At 40.7% G+C, this 24,553-nt stretch overlaps 1 protein-coding gene across 4 annotated transcripts in view; it reads left to right on the top strand.

Moving 5' to 3' along the window:
• The window catches only part of megf6b (multiple EGF-like-domains 6b), a 93,715-nt gene that overhangs the window by 21,673 nt on the left and 47,489 nt on the right, over positions 1–24,553 (top strand). The window lies entirely within an intron of this gene.

The raw sequence follows: 24,553 nt of genomic DNA, 5'->3' as shown, positions 1-24,553 counted from the left end.
CACATCCACCCGCAATCAGATAATTAAACAACGACTGATGTGATGTATAAACCAACAACTGTTTTCCGGCAATTTTTCTGCATTTTCAAGGACTATTACTTCCACAACAGAGGCGGGACACTGCCCGAGCCTGAGGGTTTTCCACAATTCTGGGAAAGGAGTGTTAAAAATTTAATGCATAACTTTGAAATGGTTGGATCAAATACATCCGGCAATCGTTCGGCTCCCACGGTAACATTGTTGTAAGAGATGCAGGAACACTTGACCTGCTGGAATGAAGTCAATCTGGCAATTTTCTGGCTTCTGAGGTCGTATTAGAACTGTAACAGAGGTGAGGTACCGTCTGTGTTGTATTCCACAACACAGGATCAACTTGGAATTCTCTATTTTCTGAGGTAGTATTAGAACAGTAACCGAGGCGGGATGCTACCTGTGTCTACGGGTATTCCGCAGTGCCAGGAACAGGTTGTGAAATTTGTCAGCTGACCCTGTTTTCGCTGTCACATCTTACCTGATCGTGGGATGCTGTGTCGCTGTGTGAAAGCGCACAGAGTTATGACCATACGATGCTTTGGCTGTGTGAAAGACACATATTAAATAATGCCGGAACAACAATTTTTTAGGGCCTTATTTTGCGGGCTCTTAGTGTGAAAGAGGCTTCAGCTGCTACTTCAAAAGGCAGAATATTGGCGGAACAACATCGTCCTTCCATTCCATACAGTTGCATGGAAAAAAGATGGAAAAATTCCAACTCTAGCAAGCAATGTAAACATGTGAAATTACAGTAAAAGCATAAATAATGACAATATTGAATGTAAGTATCTTGCTATTTAATTAGGATCCATGTTTTACATGCTTTGTTTTGGCCTCAACTGGTTCTGAATGCACTTGTTTTTGAATGTTTGCGTCTTCTCTGCACGAGTGTGGACCTCCACACCTCAGCATTCTTGACCAGCAGCACAAATATTTTATCTGCAGTCCTCATTGTTGAATTTGTGCTGCGTTGAAGTCCAACAGCGGAGGTCTCTGTTGTTTTTCCCGATAGTAGCACCACACGACAGGAAATTCCTCCTCCGAGTGTTGACATCGTACTCCAGCGAGGACCAAACCAGGAGGGGGACGAAGTCACTTTGCCTTCCTAACGTTCTCAAAACCTCTGCGGTGCAGCAGATGTAGCTTCATGACACCATACAGCAAACATGCACTCCCTCCATGCTTATTAACGGGGCTCCTGATCAAGCCCCGGCAATCCGGCACTGACAGCCTGTTTATGTGATCAGAGCTCTGTGCGCTTTCTCAACCCGACTGTCTTGCTCCTGATTACTTCATGCTTGACTGACAGACTTAATTATCTGCACACAGGCTACACCAGAACGCATGTCTAAGTCCGGCATTTTCTCTAAATGTAACACAGCATATGGCGGTGTGGGATATTTACGGTATGGCTGCAGTGTCTATTTCCCATGAACGGTTGGAGCTTATCTCTCTTTCTGGTCAACGATGGGGAGTGGTATGAAGGGATGGTCCTCAGGTCGTCCTACACGGTAAGCAGTTTGACCATTTTTGACCACTAAATGGGACCATTTCCTGCTATTTTGTACTTAGAATGTCCATGATTTGGCCGTTTATTGGTAGAAAACCCATCTCATTCACCCTCCATCAGTGTGGTTCTCTATGTGCAGTGAATCAAACCTCACTCACAGTGCAACCATAAAAAACACAACCTGTAACACACGTGAAACACGCAATGTAACTGCACCACACAGACTATACGGGTATCGAAATAGATGCTTAAAAATTCCCCAAAATACAATTTAATACTCATTTATAACCAGCAACGCATGCTGGGAAGCCCACCTAGACCCTTCCCCAACAGAATGTTACTCAACGTGCCTTGTGGGTTACAGTAGTATAGTATTAGTATTCGTATAAAATTATTTAGTTTTGCTTGTATGTTGAGAGAGGAGCCAGTTGAGGTGTCCCGGGCATCTAGTCTGGATGCCTCCCGGACGCCTCCCTGGTGAGGTATTTCGGGCATGCCCAACCGGGAGAAGGCCCCGGGGAAGACCGAGGACACGCTGGAGGGATTATGTCTCACAGCTGGCCTGGGAACGCCTTGGTGTCCTCCCGGTGGAGCTGGAGGAGGTGGTCGGGGACCGGGAAGTCTGGGCTTCCCTACTGAGATTGCTGCCCCCGCGACCCGGACCTGGATAAGCGGAGGAAAATGGAATGGAATGCTTGTATGTTAGTTTGTAAGCATTTTTTTCTATACCTACGTAGTCTGTGTGGTCGAGTTACATTGTGTGTTCCACATGTTACTTCTTGTTATTTTCGGATGCACCGTGAGTGAGCGAGGTGTTTGGTTTGTTGACCCTCTGTTGGTTTGTGTCTGTATAAAAATAGAGACTGTTTCAATTCAGTATTATCACTGTGGCTGTTGATATTATTTTGTCGTCTCCATTATGGTCTTTATGGCCGTCACAGACATTTGTTGATGTAGTCCTGTTTGTTTCTGTTGTTTTGTTATTGTCGTCGCAATTGTTGTTGCTGTTGTTCTTCTCTTTCTCTATATTGTCCTCCTCTTTTCCCCGCTCTCCCCCGTCTGTTTTTTTCCTCTTCTTTTCTATCCCCTCCTGCTCTGATACGGCCCCTCCAAATTTGCATAACAACAAAACATCAAATACTGTCAAATTAAATCTATATAACAGGGGAAGAGTAGCTGACACTTTTACCTGGCAAATCTCAAAATCAACAATATTATCAGCCCTAATAGCTAGACGGGACAAAGGGAAAGAAAAAAAATGCATTTTTATGGGTGTCTCAATTACTTGTGTTTTTTTGCCATTCACAAATAGCTGGAAGGACTGTATTTATATTTCCTGTGCTTATATTTAGTACTTGTAGAGCATTGATTCTCAACTGTTGGGTCGGGACCCAAAAGGGGGTCGCGAAGCTGCTTTCTGTGGGTCGCGGGTGTATGCCTACGCAAAACAAAAAATACGTAATGACCCGATGTCGTGAATGCACCTTGCGTTCTAGTCTGTGCTATTCCCTATGCCATCACGGTGTGCGTGCCATGTTTATGGGCAACTTTGTCAAGCTTGAGCAGGAGGGCAAAGACATCGAGTGGTCCGTCTGACACACAGCTGCAGATACCTGCTGGAGAACAGCCCGCCATAAAGAGAGGACAGCGTCTCACCACTGCAACTCACGTTTTGTTGCAAATAGTTCATTTAAATAGAAGATGAGAAGTTTGAGTTGAAAAAAATTCCGTAATATAGGTTGCCGCTTGCCATTGAGAGGTGATGGTGGGTCCCATAGCCAAACAGGATGAGAACCACTGTTTGCAAGACAAGTCACTGTTCCCAGAGCTTGAACGTGGAATCTGTCTCTAAATTGTACTCTAAAAGTCCTGTATTGTACTGACCAAAACCTAGTTATAGACTCCACTGTCTTTACTTTGTGGCAGCACTGCCCACAGTCTCCTCCTGGATGAAATGTGCCTCTTTACCACTAAGACCCTCAATCTCCTTCATTGTTTGTTGTGTGGGACACCACAATAAACTAAGCCAAGTCGGTACTATGCAGTAGAAAAGCATCTATTTCTGAATGGCCTCACTATAGAAGTTGCGTAGCCTTTGAGCGACAGACATCGGTCCACCAACCCTTGCCACAGTTGTTGTTCAGCGTGAATGATAGCCACCATCCATGGGCACCTATGGAGGGCTTCACTTGTGGAGCATCCATCCAATGATCCTCCCTCTTTTAGGGGTCATTTGTCGGTGAACGCAGTGGATGGTTATATTTCCCTGTGACTGCGCTCTATTGGGCAGGCATTCTGTCACATTCTCGAGTGCGGTTTGGAGCATGCAACCCAAAGCAAGCTGCGGCCTCCACACATAACATTGCGTGTTGCCATCATGCAATGCTTTGTTGATGCTAAAAGAAACGAGACCACAGCGGACGACGTGCCCACAAACCTTCACTCATCATTCAATCACTTGTGACAGATCCTGTCAGCGAATGAATTCCTATTCAATGCAATGTGTGGCTTTACCCCCCACTTTGGTGCTTTTGATGTGGTTCTCCCTGTTTGGTTTACGGTGATTTACATCTGTCTTTATGCCATGTGTGTCCGTGTGTTTCAAAGGGGAGGCAATTAGTCTGCTACTCTGCTAATTCTTGTCTGAGGCTGTCATTCTGTCCAAGTGATGTCCAATATAAGACAATAATTGCTCCTTTTTTGCTTTGTGCCTTTAAGTACTGTGGTAAAGCCACAATGGGTGCTTTGAAAAGTATTACAAAGGCAACAAATCTTGCTTCTTTTAAAGGATTAACCGTTTCTTCTTTACACTTTACACAATAAAATACTCAACTGTACTGCAGATTGTTTTTAAATAATGTGGCATGACTTAAATTGATTTTTGTCCTAACGTTCTTTAGGATTATCACAGGAACACGTGTGTTGTATCTTATCTATTTTATCATATCTACAGCGTGTTTATAGATGATGTATGATATGTAAATAGCAGCATCTTGATTGAGATATAAATATAATATAGAATTAATATGACATGTGAGTACCTGTCTCATTACAGCAGTTTAAGCTGCTGCAATGCTTACTCCGCTCAGAACTAGCAAGCACACACGTTTCTGTAACAGTGCTATTTTACTCCATCAAATTATACATAATAATAACAATAATAATAAATACTAAATTAAATACTAAATACTAAAGAATAAATACTATTTGTAATAAATATTATTTAATACTAAATAATAAATACTAAATACTAAATGTATATTGTTTGTTGATAATAATAAATACAATTATCAACAAACAAAATATATTTTTATATTTATTTTTTAAGAATACAGTGGAACCTTGGTTTTCGTCATGAATTCATTCAAAAAGTCAGACGATATCGAAACATAACATAAGAAATATTGTAAATCCAATGATGCTGTTCACCCAGACACTCAAAAATATTAACACATAACACATTTTACTGAGAATAATTATGGTTTTACATTGCAGAAAACAAAGCTAAATACATATAAACGATGAATTAAATGTATGAAGACTCTGACCAAGCTGATGAGCAGAGGGAGGAGAGGACGAAAGAGTTACACAGGCGCTGTTTCTTTCTAGTTCATTACAAACGTAACTTTAAAGAGTGGACGGTTAGGTTGTATACTTTAGCGTAAACTTCCAGCAGTAGGTACAATCATCATTACACACACTGGCTCGGCTGACTTTCTGTTATGTGTCACCCTTAAACCGTTCCCTCTGGAATAAAAAACTCCCTACTTTTACATTACGATCTTATTGTAACAGATGCTACCTTTGTACTCTGCTACGACTTCTGTCTTGAATTCAGTAGTGTTTCTCACGTTCTTTATCAAAGGTCTGGCAAAAAAAAAACACATATTCCTCTAAAATTTGGAAATAGCAGTGCTCTTGAACGCCTCATTAGAGTGCTTATTAGAGAAAGGAAGAAGACAGATACAGAGTTGTTCATCGTGCATTCTCGGAACAAAAAAAGACAACCCACACACAATAAAGGAGATTAAAGGATTACCTGGCCATATCCTGTATATAGTGTCCCAGCTCGAAAAGAACCACTTTCCATTCTTGTTTGGGCATATTTGGGCATCTTGTGGACTAGTTTGTTAGGGGCTCTGTTTGAAAATTGAAACATATTTTTGCAAACATTTTTGTCAAAAACTGAATCATACAAAAACCAAGGCGTATATTTCACTGTAGATTAAAAAAGGTCACCTTTGAAACCTCCCAAAAAGGCCTGTCATGATAATCAATTGACGGCACGATAAATTAAAACGAACTCGATCATTTTGCTGGCCTCGATAAATTGACATGAGCATGCGTGTTTGTTGCCTCGCTAGCGAGTGTACACACAGAGTGCTGCAAGTGAGTGTCGTGAGGAGTAACAAGCAAGCAAACACAAATGGGTGATTCTCCTGAAAGGGGTACCAGCAAATGAGAGTATTCATAGGCATACCAGCGACAGTGCAGTTACTTAGAGGGTCATGACGCACAGACTACAGTGATTTGAAACTACAGCCATGTGAGAATATACTGTACTGCAAACATATTAAATAAACAGAGGAAACAGGGTCGAATACTTTCTTCGTGCCTGTTGTGTATAAAACACGATCTGATGCCAATTCCAACCAGTGTGCACGTCGTTATTTTGTGACAAGATTAAATAAATGAAGATTAATGAAATAAAAAATACAAAACGGTGGAATTTACGTTGCAGTTGCTGAAGTATAGCACCTCACCCAATGCATTTTGCTGCATCCCAGACCTGTACTTTGACCAAACTCAGACTAAACATGACACCTCATTAAACATAGACAGCCAATTCCACACAGCGGTGAGAAAAGTGAATCAAGGAAGTGATTATTTTTGCTTGTTTATTTTATGATGTTTGTTTTTTTTGTTTAATTGATTTTATTTAAAAACTCTTGACATTCCCATTACGATGTTAAATACTCTTGAGAAATTAAAGCTTAGTGCTTTTGATATGGTGTACTTGCACTACTATGCCATATATTATCATTACATTAATGAAAAAATTGTCTCAAAATAATGACAGTAATATAGTTTATCAGCAATAAATTGTAAGACAATTATCACCCAGCAAAATTTGTTATCGTGAAAGACCTACTCTTAAAACAACTTTTAGAAATGACCGAGCAGCATACATATCAACCCTCCCGTTTTCCTGGGGAAACTAACATATTTTTCTATTTCGGTACCCTCCTGTTTTAATAGTTTCCTGTCTTTTAACTTCCAAAGAATTAAATAAAATCCTCTCCGGTACTACGGGAGCAGCACAGCTTCCGGTCTTCTCAGCTGCTGAACATTCAGGTCGAAAACCAAGTCTTATTTTCCCTCACTTTCCCTTATTCCTCTGATAAATTTCCCATATTTTCAAATGCAAATGTTGACAGGTATGCCTGTTGATCCAAATCTATTATTCATTATTTAATTAAAGTGCTCATGACACCAAAACACATGTTAATCTTGTTATTTCCGGCATGAAAAATAACACTGAAAGCCATATTTCTTGTGTTAGACAGAACAAGTGACGTCTAAACCAGACGGTCCTACCCGGAACTTCACGTTCACGCTAATGCTTTATCAACTGTAGTGGTCCAGTTTTGGATGAATCGCTGTTGTTTATTATATATTTCATTATATGATGCCCGCTCGTTGTGTTGAAGGCTTTTGCTGGATCACTCGAGGAGACTGGGTAAGCTCGTTCACATTTCTAAAAGACACCATTCACAAACGGATGACGGAAATAAGAAGTTGAAAACCCGCAAGACGTTCGGACGTGGAAACGCGGGCCAAGGCGGTGGTACTGTTCAGTTTCAGGAATGCAGTGTTAATTCCTAACTGCCGTGCCAGCTAGGGGCATGTTATAGCTATTGCTGCCGGTAAAACATGTCATCCACCTCACAACACAATATTACTGAATGTTATTATTGTTCTGAATGTCACTTTCTTCATGTGCGTTCATGGCTGCTCTTGTTTGCATTGTTGCAGCTGTCACAGTAAGTGTTCTAGACCCGAATTGCTTGAAGGCACTCGTCTTTCTAGCCTATTTTGCAGTCGAAGGGTAACTGGTCTTTCATTTTGCAGTGTCTGTGTCACATACTCGCAGTCAAAAAAAAATAGACTTGTGGCTATTTTTTTGTATGTGTCGTATCATACACAGCACAATGTCAGTGAATGTTATTATTGTGTTATTGTTGTGAATATGTCACTTTAGTGGCTTTGGTGTGAGTTCATGGTTGCATGTGTTTGAATCTGGTTCCCGGGAACGTTGTCTGTCAGTGAGGTCACAACCAAGACAGCATCGGTTCCGAAAATTTGCTGGGGGGGGCATGTCAAAATGACTTCGTTTCACTCCTATTTCATAGTTGTTTATCACAGACAGCAGTATGACAAAAATGTTTTATTAAGTGAACACTTTCATTTTGTTGTTGTTTTCAAACTATTTTCGGTGCCATGAGCACTGCAAGTTGTCGTGGATCATATATCCTATCCTTATGCATTACTATAAAATGCTTCTGTGTGTTTGTGATTTTTTTTTACTCCTTTATTACTGTATAAGCTGTCTACAAACTTTTCTTTTTTTTTTTTTTAGCCATTTTTCCCCATTAGAAAATGGTAACTTGGTACATGTTAAACACAGGAAGTGACCCTCTCGGATAAGGGGGGGATTAAATCAGTTCTGCTTCTCCCTACTCCTTTTCATGTTGACTTTTTAAACAGTAAACAGAATGTATGATGCATGTTGAAATAGTACCTTTACTAGTAGTAGTCCATTAAACGTCACTACTACACACAATGGGCCTCATTCACGAACATCTTAAAAGTCTTCTTAAGAAGTGTACTTAAGAAGGCGTGGGTTGGAAACTGCGCCACATTCACGACACGTTCTTAAATAGGGATAATCGTTCGCACCGGTGTTCTTAGGCCGCCTATTATTTCCTATATAAGGTAAAAAATGTGCCGTGCGCAACAGGCAGCTGGAGGCGGAGATGACAACGCGCAAGGGCAAGACTGAGAAGCAGCTGGACAACAAACGAAAGAAAAACTTCAATTCTACTGAAATAGAGGTGCTTTTACAAGGAGTGAGCGAACACAAGACCACCTTATTTTCACGTGTATCCACCGGTCATCAGGCCATCCAAAAAGAGTCGGCATGGAGCACCATTGCAGGAAACATAAATGCCGTTTCCACGGAGAAACGCACCACCGCAGAGGTTAAAAAGAACTGTTTTGACTTAAAATAGACTAACAAAAAAAAAAGATTGGACTGCACCGGAGGGATCTGGAGGAAACGGGAGGTGGGCCATCAATCAAAAACCAAACCATTTCGGAAACTCTAGAAAATATTTACACTATCATGATGGAAAAATAAAGTAAAAATACATAGTTTGTGTGTGACAATTTAGTTTTTCTGTGGTTACATTTGATTAGACGCTGCCTAATTAATACAGCAGCCCCGTGCTCTGGCTCAAGACGTGGCTGGGGGCGCATGTCCTTATCTGGGGGTGCTACGTGCGCAATAGGCACACCACGTTTCATTGCGATGTTATTCTGATGATCCTGCACACCTGCAAGAACAGAGAGGGAAGCCTGAAGCCTGAAGCCTGAAGCGGGACATCAAATATTCGTGGCTTTCAGCAAATAAATCTAATGGTCCCTTTACATTCTCTCTCTGCGCAGCGCACGTCCAGCCAGCTACTTTTTTTTTTTTGATGAATTGGAATTTGAATATATATTTATCGTGGAGTATATTTTAGTTGTTTTGATGATAAATAATTGTTGGGATATTTTATTTGCACTACATTTTTTGGGATCAGGTTGCAAAATCCATCATGAGGGCGATTGCGCATTGAAAGTGCAAGCTTTGCTTGTGCGTAAGAGTCCTCCTGAGCGTTCGTAGAATTTGTTCTTAGATCTAAGAACTGTGAGTTACGAACACGTTTCGTGAATGCCAAAAATCTTCGTAAGAAGGCTTTAAGAACACATTTGTGCGTAAGAACGTTTCGTGAATGAGGCCCGTTGTCTTTTTGGGGTCTCGGCAGCTCCCAAAGCTTTTAGACGTCTGGCAGCCAGGGCAGATGTCTTCATACGATGAACTCAAAGACCGACAACATGAAACCCTTTCTCCATTTACTTATCTACTCTCTATTATGTGTAAATCTACCTGCATGTTCCCCAGGGAAAGTAAAAGTTCTCTAAAACATAAAGCAGATTTATTGCTCAGAATGTTTAATGACATGACTGTGAGGCGATGATACCGGCATTGATAGTGGAGGATTACCGTCATCCAGACATAACCTGATACTGCGCTGGTATCAGCAGGTTTCACAACCTGTGAAATGTTCCAGTCACTTTGTTTCAGTCGGAATCATTACTTCCACTGTTATTTGGGAGTCATTCCGATGCCAAAACGTACAGCTTCTTTGCGATAGTCATGTTATCTCTCAAGCTTTCGTCAAAATGTGGTGGAATTACCTTTGACTGCTCACTTTTATTGCTTGTGATTTATGAAAAGTCTTTGTATTGCGAATGTCTGATATGAGCTGCTGGCATTTTTATTGGAAATGGGGGTATTTCAGTTGAGAGAACATTCCATTTTTATCTTAGAGACAGACAGAAATGACAATGAGTTATGCTTTTTCCTCTCTGTCCTCAAATTTTATGAATCTCTAAAAGGATTCTTGGTTCCACTCTTGGGTCAGGGGAGCATGGAAATGCATTGTCATAGACAATTTCAACATACCCCGCAATGAAACGCTTAGCTATCCTTTGAATGACGAACATATGTGGAAAAACGTCATAACTTCATCAGAACAGAAGAGATACTATTTTTCTGTTTGACTGTGATCCAGTATAAAATTGTCACCTGTGTTCTGCGCAAAAAGAGAGACTCCCTTTAGATAATAGTTGAAGTGTAATTTGTTACATTAGGCTTCGCCTCTGGCTGTGCTGGCCTGCCAAGATCATAGAGTCAATAGTTGAGGACAATGATGTTAGTAAGCCCCACTGGGAACACACCGTTTTGTGTGTTTGTAGCTTTAATGCTAATGAGATGTGTTTGTCCATGCTTGTCTCCAACAGAGTTCCTCCATAAGAAGTGCTACTGTGCACTGAAACTCTGCACTTGTCTAACGTAATAAGTTGCAGCCGAAAGTTTTGTTACTACCTTCAACATTGTCAAAACCTTTGCTGCTCATTTTTTTTTTTTTTTTTACCATTGAAACTCCTCTTCTCTCAAAATTGGAGCAAACAAGTGAGGGAGATGATAGATTATTTTTCTCTTTTGGTGCTCATAAGCAGGCTCCAGGGACACATGACTGTTAGAACAACATTAAAAAGTCAATTGTGCATAGCTAGTAACTTGTGGGTCAGTTATTATGTACACAACAACTTCTCTGGTTAGCTGGCAGTCACTGACCCTCGTACACCTCGTAGCAAAGACAACACATGCCACAATGCCATGTCTGGGTCTTAACATATTGCGGTAAGCTCTATAGGGACATAATATGTGTGTGCACATGTAGCTGCAGTCAGGGAGTCTGATTTCAGATGTTTCCCCTAGCAGAGCCTCTGTTCAGGCTGTAATAGCTGTTCGAGTCTGCAATTACTTAAGGTTCAGTCGTGTTTCTCAACCTGTTGTAACCAGCCCTGCTCTCCACTGAGTCACAATGCAGACACGCCGACTGGTCCCACAAAGCTCACATGGTTCTCCTCCTCATGTATGAATCCTACGTACTCTCAGGCATGTGTTGTTATGCGCCGCCGTGGCCTGAGGCGTAGTTCTTTCATGTCCGCCTGCCTCAATCTTTGGAGTTCGCCCGGGGGTAGGAAGAAGAATCTCTTCAAACTCAAGGATGAGCTGATTAGATTTTGGCAGGTCAAATGTTACATGACGGCGTGACCTCACATCCGTCGCCGGTCTTGTCAATGAGATATCTCAGGAAGTTCGGGATTGCATTTTGTCCACGGGGTCCTGATGAACGGGGCAAAGGTCACTGTGATGTGGCTAAACCCTCAAAAATTCCTACACTAATGATGACAACTGGTTACGCTAAAATATCTGGGCAGATGTAGGGATTAAACCGCATACGGTTTTTCGGCAAATTGTGATAACATTTCTTGTTGTGCCGCTTCAAAATGAGCATGTTTAGTAGACAGTCCGATGTGCAATCAAAACCACTGCATCATTCATTTTGACTTTACGAATCAAGGTGCATAAATTGACAGTGGTCGAGATATTTTTCTGCCAATAAAGAGGATCACGGTCAAATATGATTGATATCATGATAGTACCGATAGCAGTCATCATTGTTATGAAATTTCTATACCCTTTCATCTGTAATAAAGAGTTGTATGATGAAGTGATGACATTTTGGATCGTTAAAGGTAATATGTCGGTGAAAAAAGGCACATTTTTCAGTTAAATGTGGGATTCATGTTGTCATACGCCACTGTGTGCTGAACACGGGTCACAGATTTATTTGGATCACATTCAAATACGATGTTTCCAACCATACTTGATGTCAACATGGACCAACATTGATAGATCTTACTTTATTTTTAACGGAGTTGCATTTAACTTTCATTTTCTCCGGTGGGATACATTGTCTCATTATTAATAACATATTTCTTGGTGTGAAATAAATTTAGAGTAGTATCCAAAAAGAGCGGCCTTCGCTGTAGTAAACAAATCTGACCTTCCACTTCATTAGTATAAAGAAACAATCCAGTCTTATGTTAAATAATTCCTGCTTCTGCCCCCCATTCAGGACCACTAAGGAGTGTAATGAGATCCTTTAGACCCTTCCCATTGTAAAAATAAATCCACCCCACCCCCAACTCTCTGTCCTGCTGAATGGTCTTTTAGATGGGATCACAAAAACATTTGTAGGGCGTCCAGGCTGAGCTTGCCTAGCACTTGACTGCCATGAAAGCCACGTGAATCTCCTTTTCTTTCGACTATGGAAGACAATTTCTTGTCAATATCCATCCATCCATCTTCTATGCCGCTGATCCTCACAAGGATCACGGGTATGCTGGAGCCTATCCCAGCTGATTTTGGGCGATAGGTGGGGTAGCCAGCCAATGGCAGGGCACATATAGACAAACAACCATTCACACTCACATTCATACCTATGGACAATTTAGTGTCGCCAATTAACCTAACATGCATGTTTTTGGAATGTGGGAGGAAACCGGAGTACCCGGAGAAAACCCACACATGGGGAGAACATGCAAACTCCATACAGAGATGCCCACCGGAGATTCGAACTCCGATCTTCTGGATCTCCTGACTGTGTGGCCAACATGCTAACCACTTGGCCCTCATAATCAACATATTTATTATTATTAGTTCTATAGTTGTCCTATTTGTTTTTTATTATTATTATTATTTTGTATTGTTTCTTGGTTTGATAGTTTTGGATAATTGGCATTTTTATCAGAACAGTAATAAGTTTGTTTGATAAATCTCAATTTTGCACTACTTTTTTTGCTCTCAAGTGGCAAAATGTGGGTATAGGTCATGGCATAAAGAGGAAAAATAACAGAATGATCTGCCAATGCAAATGGACAGATTTGATATTTGTTCCACGGTCATCCACGGTCATTAATCATACGTATTAAGGTGCATCTACCCACACGACACACCCATAGTGACTACAAAACATCTGTGGTAAATGAAACTACAAGTATACAGCATTAAATGTGGTAAATTACGGAAGATAACATGTAACCTTTAATATTTATGTTGTTTACGTCCGTGTTTTTGCTTCCTGGTTTGGACACTTGTGCAGTTGTTTACGTGTTACGTTGCCTATGGGTCCCTTGATAATATATAATATATAATATAATATATACGTGTGTATATAGGCATTAAATCTGAAAGGAAAACTGCACTTTTTTTGGAATTTTGCCCATCATCCACAATCCTTATGTGAGACTTGAAAACACGTCTTTCTTTTTTCTGTGTGTTCGAAAGATACAAAACAGCTACAAAGAGGCATCTAAGAATGCACGTAATGGGACGCAAATATTCCACTTATAAAGCCTTCTGAAAAAATCTCCAAAAAACGGCAACAATGCTGCATTTGCATCATGTGACCTGCATATTAACCGAGCTACAGCGACATTGTTATTGTAGGCGCTAACGCCGAAGAACCACTTTACTACTTTACGAACTGACACCTCATCACACCACACCAGCTAGCTACTAGCCGGCTTGCGACTAGCTTCACCACACACTCGCTCACAACGCCTCAGGCCACTACCGAAAGGTAACATGCTAGAGCCGCCGCCACTGCTGCTGTGTTTTTGAGTTTAGAAAAGTTAACGCTAGGTGTAGGTGTTTGTTTCTATGTTGCTATTTGAAATCAATTACCAAAATACGAAAAGATACTGTAAGTATTACATGTTATCATAAATGTGCCTGTTACTACATGGACACAGCATGTACATAAAACGATAAGTGTAGGCGGAATAGATGTGTCCCATTATGTGCATTACTTACCTGCCCTTTTTTTTTTTGCTGTTTTTATATCTTTACAACTCAGAGAAAATAGAAAAAGGTGTTTTCATGTCTCATAAAGGATTATAGATGAAAAAAGTGCAGTTTTCCTTTAATTGGGCAATTAAAGTTGCAGTGTAAATCCATAGTAGTTAAGTAGTAGTAAATCCTTAGTCTTCAATGATGGATTTGAATCTGCTCCAAGTGTCTTAAAGAGAAGGTTGTAGAGCCATCACAGCTCATTCATTGAGAGGGTTCCTGCCTTAAATCAAGCGTCCATCAGGCAGGAAGTACTGTAGCGCATCCCCAATAATATGCCTGGTAATCGTTCATTTTGCTCCACTACCCAGGATTCAATGAGAGCCTTGTAAAGGTTCGAAAACTGTGACGATGCCAAGCTGCAGCACTTTGTGATTCACGATTAACAAGTCCAGACTCCGCTGAGAGGTCAGCATGTGGCGTGGAACATCAGAACATGAGGCTATCTAACTCCTGGATAATTCATTATTACCACATTTGGTGTTTTTGTTTGAAAATGAAGCAATTAAAAGATAGATAGTGAGAGTGGCTCATCTGATGGCTTTAACAGGCTCCAGCTGAGACGTCTGCTCTTTTACTTAGCCTTGCTTGAGTTCTGACATTTGGGGTTTCTAATGACAAACACGCAAACAGAGGGTAAAAAGTGGACACGGTCAGGTTGAGAATTAATGTTCTCACTCATTGCTGGTCATGTTCCTAAGCGATGGGTTGTAAATCGCAGCATAAATGGCCTGTTCAGTGTCACTGACCTGTCTGTCTGTTTTCACCATTAGGAGGTTTAATGTGGTTCCATGCATATTGTTAGCAGGCAGTGGTGCATGACTGGCAGGGCAGCTGAGGCAAAGCAGGCCCTGCACATGTACTGTACGTGCTGCACCAGGTCCGAGACAGTGCTTTCTCACAAGTTCCCACTGAACCCTTCTGACCCTTAACTTCCTTCATGCTACCATTTTTCTACCCTTTACATTCACACTAAAAACTTTTATTTGCATTTCAGTCTGTAAAATTGCAACATGTCATTAAAACGTAATGAGAACTTCTACAATATACACTACTTGGTATACTAATACCTGTTTTTTTTTTTTAGACATTACTCACAAAAAGTTTGGGATATTGGGTTTTTGGGTGAAATTTCAGGATGAAGCTAAAATTCACTGTAGCCTTTTACAGGTGAACTTAATTTGACCTTCTCTAAACTGCTGAACGCACATGTCCAACTGTTGAATGTTTCAGTACTTCTTGCACAGCTCCTTGCCAGAGAACAGCAGGTTGTTCCGCCCAAAGTCAGCTAGTAGGCTCCAGCATACACGAGCGACCCTAGTAAGGACAAGCGGCATAGAAAATGAATGAATGAATGAATGAATGAATGAATGAATGAAATATACAGTTGTCCCTCGTTTATAGCAGTTAATTGGTTCCAGACCCGACCGTGAGAAATGAATTTCCGCGATACAGGATTCAATGTTAATAAATGGAATCTTTTCATAGTTATAGCATAGAAAACCTGTTTATTACGTTCTAAATACACGTTTTAACATTATTACAGCCTCGTAGACATGACATAACACCCCTTCAGTCACCATTACACTCATTTTATTTATTGTTTACACCAGACTGCACAACTATTATGCTACAGGGACTCTAGACGGCCACTTGCTAGCACTTGCTTATAAACTTACGAAAGGGTTTCAAACGGAGTGGGGAAGAAGTACAAGGTAAGAGCCACAAAACATTTTTCCCGTTTTTCCCCAACATGTTTGTTTTCCGAGCTAGGGCTGGGCGATATAACGATATTTTTCAAATATCTATATTTCTTTGAAGCACGATATCAAAAACTAACATATCGTTCATATCGATATAGACTGCATTTGTGCAGTTCTCTTGTATCTTGACACGGAGGTCTGTCTCCCTCATCACTGCTGTGTGTGAGCCCTCCTTAGCGAGGCTGCAGCCCCGCCCCCCTCCGTGCTCCATGCTAGATCTGGCGACATTCCAAACCTCTTGGCGACTTACTTTCTCAAAAGCGACGAGTGACAAATCTAGCTACTTTTTCTGGAGTGTTTCTGGTATTCGGGAACATAAAAGTGAAAGTAAAGCTCCCGCTGCACATTGCAGTGGAGATCCACGCATCCTCGAGGCGCGATGTCACCGGGGTGGATCTTGTCCTGTTCGACAGAGCGGGATCTCAAACGAAAATGTTTCTTAATCTTCATTTAATGACTACTCAGTACACTCAAGCCTCATTGGGAGTCGGTCACTTACCTGCCAGTGTGTCAGAACAGGTGATGGAAGAACGATGTGTATAACGATGGCTTATAAATAAACAAGATAAAAGTGGAGGCTGGAGGCGAGGCTGGACGCAATTATTACGCTGTCTAGACTTTGAGAGGCGCTAGCTAAGATAAAATATTAAAATGATCTTATTTTGGTGGCCACATGAAGAATAAAGTTTATTTGTAGTAATTGTAACGTAATTAAGGTGTTTTTATTGATGTTTTTGTCTCTCTTACGACGTTCTGCTTTCTAAAAAAAAATAAACTGTTCAAAGTAAAGTATTTTTTAGTTGCTGCTGACATTTAAAAAATTCCTTTTACATGGTGCACATTATTTCATATGTTATTCTTTTATGCTTCTGGTATTAGCTGAGGATTTGAGCATAGCTAAATGTTTGTTATAAAGAAGATTGATGGTTATATTTTAGTTTTTGTGTATTTATTTCACAAAGACAATGGACCATTTTATTTGAGCTGCTATGTTTATTTTTTATTTTCATGAAGCAACTTCACACAACTTCAAATGCTGACTTTGTCTAAAGTCACTTTGTGGAAAAAATACCGGGTTATATCTCATATATCGGTATTCAACATAAATATAGCGGGATATGAATTTTGGTCCATATCGCCCGGCCCTATTCCGACCCCTTTAGAGATAAAAGTTTTGCTTCCTTGAGACATTTTGTTCCGTGAAGTGAGGCTCTAATGAGAAACAGAATAAAATCTCTGAGGGCAGCATTTGTCCTCGCCTGCCCTACCTGCCTGTATGTACATCCTGCCGAGCACCCTAATCTTACCTAATTGTGCGTCTCATTAGGCTTCCAACAGCATCCATGATGAAAGGCCGGTCTGGGTCACACTGCAGGCGAGGTCATCAAAGATGTGTAAATCAGACATGACAGGAGTTTGCAAAATATCATTAGAGAAATCGTCAGTAGAGGGCTGATCCGCTTACATGACTTCACTCTCCATTATTGCCATTCAGATGTATCATCTTTGTGACAGAGCTCCTCCAGCCACACTCGCAATCTGTGTGTTCCTCCCCTCCACCTACGACATTATCTCCCTTGTTATCTTCTCACGCAGGACGCCTCGGGGGCAACGACCGGCGTTTAAGTGATGTTTTGTGAGTTGTGAAAAGCAGATGCTAATCTGAAAGAAATGTAATCAGTTACAGTCTCTCCTCTCTTTCACGTGTTGAGCCGTTGTTTTAGACGATTTTACATAAATCTTCATGTCAGTACTTCAGACATTGATTCTTGATAGCAAGTAAGTGTTCCTCATGCCGTTATTGTCTATTTCAAACTTTACCATTACCATTACCAGTGAAATGTGGCACGTTGTTATGCGCTGCAATCTGGATGTCGTTTCAGTTGCCATTGTTCACTACTACTACTACACAGGAAACTAAATAGCTAGTCAACAACAGTTGTGGTTGCTAAAGCGAGCAAATTATTTTTATGAGTTTATTAGTACATTGTGTACATTGCCCGGACACGGCAGTGACTCCTCCCTCGGCGGGCGACTCCTCCAGCTGTACACTCTGGTTCTCCTGACCTCCATGGACGCACGGCAGCTGCTCACATAACGTATCCGACATTAACGTGCCTTGCCCGGCCACGGCGGGTGGCTTCTCCTGGCCAACACTCAGGCTCTCCCGACCTCCGTGGACGCACGGCGGCTGCTCACATAGCGTATCCGACATTAACGCACCTTACCCAGCCACGGTGGGCAGGTTCTTCCGGTCACGATAGCCGTGGGTGCCGCAAGAAGCCAGTACGGCCATCTTGCAATCAGAGTGAGTGGGCTACACGTACGTCCCCATTAAGTGAAACGTACGACATCCTTACATGAAGCACACCTAGCACGCATGAGTCACACACCGCACTCACGATCTAAAAGCTACGTGGGTGTCACGAATCGCATGCTCCATAAGTACGACACACTTGCAACCCCTCTGATATCCTACGTCCTCTACGTGCTGGCCACGGCCAAGAAATTTACCAAAAATGATGGAGCCCATACGTGTGGTAACGTAGGGATGTAAGGCCCGTTTCACTTTCAGGAAAACACTCGCCCGTTTTGGTAGATAATTGCAAGTCACAAGATAAATCTGAATAATTGTACATATTTGAAGGTTTTTCAAAAAAGTAGCTCAATAATTACTTTCCCTGGTAGCTAATTACATTTATAAAGGCTCAATTCCATTTCTAATTCAATTACTTTTTTGGGAAAGTATCCTGTAAGTTACACTGTACTACCAGACATTGTACCTTACTCATTTTCACATGACTGAAACCAGAAATTATCATAGATGACCACAATGTATCGATGAAAGTCCTTTTAGAATGTAGTGAGGGTGAGTTGGTAAATCACAAGCTTCTTTTTAAGTGGAGATCCTGCAAAATAGCTCCATCAGAATCATGACAGAAGATCTGGCATGTGTCCGCCTGTGCCTTTTACACAGAACCCAGCGAAGGCCAGATTTTGCTTTAACTGTGTACAGTTTTACAAATATCCAGGTAGCATTCCACAATCAGCTATAATTAGATGGCGCCAGCACCAGCATTTGGTGTGTGACATAGGGCGTCCTTCGACGTTTCATGGTTCGAATTTCGCTCCTACACTCTATTACGTTTTTTCAAAAATATATGAATTAATAAATCATGTTGTTTGTTGTTGAAGAGCCCATTATGAGTAAAAAAATATATGCATATTGAAGCAAATTTAATTTTATGGATTTTTTGCCCAAATTAAGCATTTTTGATAATAAAAATGACTAAATGAACTAAAATACAAATGTAAGGCATTCAGAAGACACATTCAAAGACACTGTGAATGAGATATACTATTCTACACTGGCCACTAGGTGTCAGTAATGTTACTGTAATGTTTGGTGAGACACACAAGCACCAAACTTGATTGCCGGAACAACAGACTTTTATTGCTTGTTTGAACGATCTCACAAAAGGCACAATAATCCCTAACTAAATGTCTAATAAAAACACGAGCTACTGTTGCTGCAGTAACCCACACCAAGCTAAAATTCAACTCTGAACCCACGACGTCACTCCCTGTCCACCCGCCACTCAACTCCGCTAGAACTGGAAGGCATTTACAGTAACACACATGTGTGTGAGTCATATTTATGTCTTAAATGGCTTATTTACTCTTATTATTAGTGATGCACGATATCTTTTTTTCAAACCGATACCAATAACTTTCTGCTTCTCAAGGCCGATATATCAATGCGATAACCAATAACCTATTTATCGCTATTATTTTTTTAAATTTAGCTTGAACGTTAACTCGCTTTCAGAAGTAAGAAAGTCAAAGGTGCATTAGACAAACTTTACCCATATATTTGTTCTAACCAAATATCACTACTATTAAACAAAATATAAAAGTAACAAAAATCTGTTTCTAGATAAGGATGTTTATTTTTTCAAACAAACAAAACTGTACAGGTATAGTTTGAAGTCCATATGCAAGCTAACAGGGCTAACATCACATGTCTGTAAATCAATAGTGAAGCTTATGTCCGTATTTCCATCTATTAGTATATGCATGAGTGTGGCCATCATGTCGTATTTTGCTGGCAAAGATACATCCCAAAAATAGTGGCAGCTTGGAACTACAAACCGTGACTCTAAGTAGGCTCCAAGTAGACAAAAGCCGGTATCTTCAGTGATGGTAAAGTGCTAGTCGTCCAGTGTGGCTAGCTTTATGGTCGATTCTTTAGCAGCACTGGCGTCTTCGTAGGCTTTCAAAACACCGTCGTAGTGATGCTGGTGTTTCAGGTGGCAGAAGTCCTACATGATCGACGCCATGATTGTTTACTAGTGAGCTCAGGGGAGGTGTGCAGCATGTCACAGAAAAGGAGCGCTTGATTTGCCTACCTTAGCCCAGTAACACACACTACAGTATGGGTAATCTCGCTTCATTTGAGCATTTTTTTTTTCTAATTATCAGATGTCTGAGCTATTTTTACTATTATCGGATTTATTGGTATAGCAGCATAATTATTGCGCACCCATACTGATTATGTTTGCTATATTGGGTAATATGAATGTAAAGGTGACTATAGGGGTGTAATTTCATGTTTAGAGGGCTCTAATAATGTTAAAAAAATGATAAAAACCGTATTATTTTAAGGTTGTAAAGAGGTTTTCTGTGCTCTACCTACAACAGTATTTTATTTATAAACAAGGCATCCTGCTTCACAAAAATTCACTTCTCACAGTCGGGTTTGGAGCCAACTATCCGCGATAAATGTGAGATTACTGTACCTTAGAGATGTCCCGATCCGATCTTCGGGATCGAGATCGGCTGCCGATCCGCTGTATTTGTGAAGATCGGATAGTATCGGATTCCGCCACGAGATCGTGCCGATCCGGTTGCCGTATCACGTTCGCCACACTCCAACATGGTAGGTGCATTAATGCGCCTCAAAGCTGGTTGCCACTCGACTCCCGCCACCCGCAAGAAGAAGAAAACACAACACCACCATGCAGACATGTCTGCGGTGTACCGTGGCAAAGTTAGTTTCACTTTGGCCGTTGGATATTTGGATCCGTAGCTACAGCGGTAGTTCCCTCTCACTGTGCCCGCACTGCTGCGTCATGGTGTAGGGCGCTCGCACGGGAAGCACCGCTCTAACTGCTGGTTGTTTATAATAGGGCCCACACAAACACTACTAAACATCTCGAAACGGCGGCAAAAAACCTTGGAAACTCCGCTGTTACCGAGCATGAATGGAAGCTAGCGGGGTTCGCTTAGTTCAGCTAGTGTAGCTGTGTGTGTGCGTGTGTGCGCCACTCAGACTGTATGAGTATATTTTCACCGTGTTGTGTTTTACTGCTTCAATGTAAGGACCCTTTTATAATGCCCACTGACGAGGTGAGGGTTCTGAATGAAAAATGATGAGAGGCACCCAGCACGTATCAACCGTCAACCGCCATTCTCAACACACACAAGCACTTCCGGCCTTCAAAATAAGGTCTCTCTTTGTCACATTTGTCTAATTGTGTAAACAAAATAAGGGTGTCATTAAAATATCTTACATTAATAACACGATTGGTGACTACATCTTCCTTAATCACAAGCACGGGCGTTACACTTTATTGAAGATTTTGTAGCAATATTTGCTGAAGCTGACATCCCATTAGAAAAGTTAGATCAGTTACACCCATTTCTCAATTACTGGACAAGATGGGCCAATGACGTATGTACAAATAGCACACGCTATGCTGGTAAAATGAGTGGAAAAGGTAAAAAACTGAATTCAAAAACGGAAAAAAAGAATTTGGGAAAAAATAAAACGGATTTCATAGGGCCCTAAGAGAGATGTGTTAAAAAAAAAAGCAATATATTCTAAATCACACCACAAATCTGTAACCATGTCAAATGATTAGTCCTACCCTAAAAGCATTTTGCATGCCCATTTTTTGCAATTTTATCTTTTATTGAATGGACTTTTATTGGATTAGGGACCTGACTCACAGAGGTTTGTTACAAAAGCCAAACAATATTGTTGGTCATGCTGTGTAATAAAAAAAAAGTAAATTCAGCAATACATTATTTGTTATGCTTTGAAGAGCTATTTTCATAACCATATATGGTTATGAATTGAATATATTCAATTCCACAAATTCATGTTTGTAACAAAAGCTTATTATTATAAAAAAAAAAAAAAGGATCTGTACCAGATCGGATCCGCAGGACTATAAAAAAAAAAAAAGATCGGAAGCCAAAAAATGTGGATCGGGACATCCCTACTGTACCTATAATACTTACAGTATATAAATATGGTAAATACTTGTTATGCTGTGACAATTGCTTTCAACACAACAGGGCACAGTAAGTTAGTGTTGACTGTGATGTAATACCACCTCCGACGGTGGAATATTGGCAGGATGACTAGGTCCCTCCATTCTGTGCCATTTATACGGAATAGCGTATAAAAAGCTGGAAAAACACTGGCTTGAGGAGACAGTGTAAAAGGAGTGGCTTTATCAACCATTTGACAAAAAACCTTAAACTTTTTATATTAAGACAAGATTGTCTGACTCATGTGCTTCAAACAAAACAACCATTAGAGCAAGAGCATCAGTCCAATGTACTGTATTCCTCTGGAACATAATTAAAGGGCGAGGGTTTGGGCGTGGTAAATATGATCCAGCTGGTAGCTGAGCGGGTGCATCTTTAAAGTCACTGATGTTGCATTAATCGGCTGATATAAACAGCGATTAAATACTTAATTATAGGTTGAGTTTTTAATAAGACTTTATAATAAGACTTTCAAAGGCGTTTTCAAAACACTGTTGGTTGGTCTATCCTGGAACAACTATCTGTAGACGGTGTACAAAGAACACATGGACACAGGAGGTGTTTATTCTTCTTGTGCAATTTCAGCACGACAGTCCGTCATGCCTCCTGACACCTTTCACTTTGTAGCTAAGTGGCCTTGAGCTACTTTCTCCGACTCGAAAAGTTCCCCACCGCATACCATTGCAATAATTCTCACACATGCGACCGGGAGACGGAGACAGGTTGTAAATGACAACAAGTAATTTTTGGATTTCTTCTGGCGTCCATGTGTTGTCCCAGGCGCTCAAAGCTGCCGGGTCAGAGTGAGGAGCAGCAGGTTCCAACAGGTAGACTGCAGATACAGCACATGCAAAGAGGTCAGAGGGCAATCCCCCCGAGCTCCACAGGCATTTTGATCATAAAATGTTATTCTGGAGACACGCACGGCTACATGCAGCTGGCCTACTTCCATTTAATTTGCACTGATTGTAAAAATGAGCCTTGACAAGCGATCTGCATGTTTTTCACTTGTTCTTGGATGTAAATCACCTCGCTCCATACGATCACAGTCACATCACGACACTACTTAATGCGTGCGATAAAGCATTACGGATGTGATGTGAGCAGCCTGTGTGTGGGATTAAAGGCGTCCAGCTGTAGCGGAATTAAAGATTACATGAGGTAATGACAGCTGCTTGTTAGGAAAGGAATACCCCTCCCCGTGAAAACATGCAGAAATCCCATTCTACATATGTGTTACATGCAATGTAACACACAATAGTATGTAAGACTGATTACTCACGAGACGAGACCATGCACGAGGTTGGGTCCACGAGAACGAGATGAGACGAGATTCTAACGTTCATTTTAAGTAAAGTACAATGAAAAAAACGACTGGACAGAAACGTTTTTATGTAACAGAGGCACAAAACCATGCAGGTTTCTTTTGAAAGTTTATTGTCCCACAAATTGACGCTAAACTAAATTATTGTCAACATTTGAGACCAAATAACCCACTGTTATGATAATATATAATAATAATAATAAATAAGTAGATATTTTAATAATGCTATATTTCCTTTAACATGTCATCTTTCACTCTATAAAGTTGCAGAATTGACGTTTGTCACATGTACTGTAGTATATTCTCACAGTCAGTTGGTACTGTGTGTCAGACGCTTGCTGGCTTTTCAAGAGGGGTGTCAGCATTATCCATCTTGTAGCTGAACAATGCTAGCTCACCGGTTTTGTCTTATGTCTTTGTCTATTTACGTCAGAGCTGTGCAGCTGTCCTTTGATATTTATGGTATTTATGGCTGGAGAATTTGTCTTGCGTCGGAGCAGTTTCCCTTATTTTTATTTTATTTTTTCATTTCAGCTCACGTGCACCAAACCGCACTAGAGTTCACTTGCAAACGAACCTAGACGCATCTCTCAAGTGGTTTCGCTCGGCTTGTTGGGTGCACTCCAGGGTTTGGTTGATTGTGTTCACTCTTGACCAAACTAACCATACTAGCACAGCAAACACACCAGAGTTCCTTTTAAGTGAACCAAACATGGCAAGTGAGAACACACATTTAACAGTGTGATAAATTAATGTATTAAAAAATGTTTTTTACTTTTTTAATTAACTAAGTAGTTCTCATAAGAATCGGCTTCTTTACTGTTATGAAATATAATCGAATAAAATATAATACAATACATATTAAATATAAAATATTAAAATATATATCCAAAGTGAGGGAGGGAATATAGTAATCCCTCGTTTATCGCGGTTAATTGGTTCCAGACCTGACCGTAATAAGTGAATTTCCGTGAAGAAGGAGTCCTTATTTA

The sequence above is a fragment of the Dunckerocampus dactyliophorus genome, chromosome 8 (assembly GCF_027744805.1).
Source record: "Dunckerocampus dactyliophorus isolate RoL2022-P2 chromosome 8, RoL_Ddac_1.1, whole genome shotgun sequence".
NCBI lineage: Eukaryota > Metazoa > Chordata > Actinopteri > Syngnathiformes > Syngnathidae > Dunckerocampus > Dunckerocampus dactyliophorus.
Note: the sequence above shows the minus strand (reverse complement) of the source record. Positions and strands in the feature narration are given on the sequence as shown.